Source organism: Anarrhichthys ocellatus, unplaced genomic scaffold (genome assembly GCF_004355925.1).
Source record: "Anarrhichthys ocellatus isolate YVR2014 unplaced genomic scaffold, GSC_Weel_1.0 scaffold5, whole genome shotgun sequence".
In the NCBI taxonomy this organism is placed as follows: domain Eukaryota; kingdom Metazoa; phylum Chordata; class Actinopteri; order Perciformes; family Anarhichadidae; genus Anarrhichthys; species Anarrhichthys ocellatus.
This window is the reverse complement of record NW_022280035.1, coordinates 6,016,751-6,020,576: the sequence shown is the minus strand read 5'-3', so window position 1 is coordinate 6,020,576 and position 3,826 is coordinate 6,016,751. Positions and strand designations below refer to the sequence as shown.

The 3,826-nt window shown below is 36.4% G+C and overlaps 1 protein-coding gene across 1 annotated transcript in view; it reads right to left on the bottom strand.

Moving 5' to 3' along the window:
- hnf4a (hepatocyte nuclear factor 4, alpha) overlaps positions 1 to 3,826 on the bottom strand; it is a 20,020-nt gene that overhangs the window by 5,551 nt on the left and 10,643 nt on the right. The gene's annotated exons all lie outside the window — the stretch shown is intronic.

Genomic DNA, 3,826 nt, shown 5'->3' with positions numbered 1-3,826 from the left:
CCCCCCCCCCCCCCCCCCTCCTTCTCCTTCTCCTTCCCTTCTCACACCCCCACACACCTCCACTAACCCCCCTTTTCAAGCTCCGCCCAGTAACAAGGTAGCTCCCTGGCCCAGTTGAGTGTGATGGGGACCTACTGGTGTCACAGAAGAGACCAGTGACTGACAGCAGAGCTCGCCTCCTTCTCCTCCTTCCCTCGTGCTGCTAACCAGAGAGAGGTGGAGTGTCTCTTTCTGGTTGATGGTTAACTAGCCCCTTCAATGTTGAATCACAGGGTTGTTTTTTGGAGGTTTTTTTTGGAAGAGATAGCACAACTTTGATATCTGACATCTCTTCTTGGTTCCCTTGTCACGAATGGATAAACAATTCCTGCACTTGAGCTAAATCAGGTCAATCCTTTGCCAAATCACTCCTCCGTCACTTCAAACCCAGCTTTTTACAGCCAGCACATTCTGTAGCATGCTGTTATCACATGCACACAAATTTACAGCATCCACATTAAGTTATAAAGCAACCAAGACCAAATGAAGGTGCAGCTTAGCTTTGACAGTGTCTGCAGGGAGACCCAAAGTGATAAGTGGTTTTACTGAAGTACTTTACTGTGCAACATTCAAGGTGGTTTTACTTGAGTATTTCTACTTCATGCTACTTTATACACACACTACATTTCAGAGGGGGAGTTCACTACATTTATTTGAGAGCCACGGGTGGGTTATAAGACAGTGGGCCACAACTTCTCCTACATAAGTGTCTGGACTCTGGACATTTTGCAGGTGAAGCAGAACTATCAGGTGTTAAAAAAATGCAAATGAACTTCAGTCTTAAGTTAAAATCTGAGATGAAGAGTCTGTCAAAAAGCTTCCTGTCACAGCAAATCCAGACTTAGGTTCTTCTCTACAGATATTATACAAAACATTGTACAAAATATAACAGGAAACCATCAAAGAAAGCCTGAAATACAGGTAATATTTTCTGCTGTAAGACTGATTTAAGTTAATCATTGTATTGTACTTTATTGAAATTTTACTGCAGGGTTGAATTAAAAAATAAAGGTGGATTAGATTCTTAACATTAAAAGAATCTGATCAGGAGCAAAACACACATGGCATCCTAACGTTTAACACTGTGACTAACATTCACTTACAAAAAACACAAATTCATTAATGCTGACAGCTAAATTCCCTTTTTGCAAGATTTGACTTACAACACATATGATCAATTTACAACCTGTGATGCATTATGATAGATGAAACTCCCCAACAACATATAGTGTCACATTAGAATGCTTCTTACATGTAGATGCCTTATACGTACATTTCTGACTTCTGTTAAATTTGATTGCAGGACTGTTACTTGCAACAAAATAGTGTTACAGTGTTATTGCTATGAAACCCACGAGTCAGATCATATCAGTCCGTCACATTCAGACCCACTTCCATGTATAATATGACGCTGGTAAATCTGACTTAATTCCAGCATAATTAACAGAGGAAATAACTCTTGCTAAAGCAAAGTGATGCCTTTATGTAAAAGACTTCATTGTTTGTGAAAAGGGCTGACCCAAAAGCTCAACTCTTGTTGTTGGGAAGGCAGCTGCATTTTTAAGGTTTATTTTAGAAAAATATAAATATCAAAGGATAAATTCATCAGTAGGAATGAAACCTGATTTATTATTAAAGGTATTTTCAGTAGTTCTTCATCATAAACATGTCTAGAAGGTCTTCGACTGTAAATGAATCACCTAAAACTCAATCAAAACCCAAATTATGTATTACAGTGATTCTCAACCAGGAGTATTACTTGCAGCTCAGCCGATTTGAGAAAATATAAATGATAATGGTAATAAATACAGTCTATATAAGTAAATGTGTGTGTGTTTAGGAGGAAAAATAACCACAAATATAGGGTCACAAATTGGTGTGAGGCTGATCTTTAGTGTATCTATTGTCACAATAACTAACAAACTATAGGATATGACAGGCAGACTGTGGAGCACGTAGTAAATCATTTATTTAGAATTGATAACTAATGTAACAGTTAAATAGATACAGATGCAAATTTGACCTGCTTAAAAAACACAAAGAGCCTAAACATTGACAATTCAGGGATCATTATGGCTAATGTGAAAATGTTTAGTATCAACTTATATGCATTTGGAACATGACGTGTGATGTTGATGAAAAGTTTTGCAGGGTTAAATTATAAAACTAGTTTAAAGGAACATTTCACTGAATTGAAGGTTATAAGAAAATATGTAATTATCCATGCGCTTATTGGTGTAATTCATTTATAAAATCTGAACGTTTGTGGCCGTGTTTTCAATTTTTAAGATGCGTTGATAATTATTTGTAATAATATTTTGTATGAGTATGTTCCATGAAGTATTTAATACATTGATAACAACTAAAGATGTTTTGCAACTATATTTTAATGGGTTATAAAAAACATATCAAGTATTTATACTTCTTATTGAGGCTACCTGGACAATTTAAATAATTAAATTATGATTAAATATTGCTAATCAAGTCGAGTTTTTAGCAGCAGTTCATGGCGACAGACTATTTAGTGTTTGAGCGTACTAGAGACCAGCGTTGGTTAATACAACACACACACACACACAATCGTCAAAATATATTTAATTAATTAATATATTATTTTGGGCCTAAATCCTTTGAATATTCATAAAAACTCCGTCTGCTTGTAAATGCAACAGCGGTGGAAGACATTTCTGGACAAAATCCAGTAAGTGGACCTTAAGTTAGAATCTTTTTCATCAAACTATATATATATACTGAACCTGAGCACATATATAAACATATATAAACATATATAAAACCATCTGTGAATGATTTAGATGATATGTATATAATCATAAATCATTACATGTCATTACAGTTATACTGTGATATCAAGCATTCACTAACAGTTAATGTGCCAGTTATGGATGCTTTACATGAGGAGTTATAACTTTTGACAAATACATTACACATTATAATGCTTTGTTAACTATTTATCAAGTGTTTACAAATGCTTATAATGCTAAAGCGACGTGTTACTTTTTCATCAACTATTTACAGTCTTTTGGGTGGTTTTCTTACACATGTGACTTTTTGAACACACTCCTGAATCCTGAATTCAATTGTTTTCAAAAAGTAAATTATCTGCTTGCACAAAGTGTTCAACTCCACATGTCACACACAGCAAACAGTAGTCTTGTATTTGAAGAGAAAGTGCCAGTACATAGCAGTAGGTCAACGATCCTGAGTTCAAGCCGGACCTCAGAAGCAGTAAACCCCACGTAGGTGAACCCGTTAACCACACACTCATATTATACTGGGGGCGAATAAAATCATCTTTATTCCAGCAGGCAAACTCCATAACATTCCCGGGGGCTCCTGCTTGATACTGAGATGATCTGTTTGATGATCATATTGACAAAAAAAACCTGCTTAATCCCATCAGAAATGAAATTAGAAGTGATCAACCTGTGATTAAACATACAGAAACTATTCATTTCACTCTGTCATAGAATTAGATTAATTGTTATTTGGAATCTTTAACAACCTGATTAACTCAGTCAGGCTGAACGAGTCATGATCAGAACATGATTAGCATCTTCTTTACACACTAACAGATGATTATACTGAATCAAACTCTGCAGCTCAGTCACACCATGTTGTTTCACTTGTGTGTACAGAGGTCGTGCATTACAACATTTCTGCATGTTCGATCCGTACTGCTCGTCTGCAATGCCCATATTTGCTCAAGAAGTGTGCTGATTATTTCAAAGCAGTAAGCAGAGGAGGGGGGGGGGGGGGGGGGGGGGGG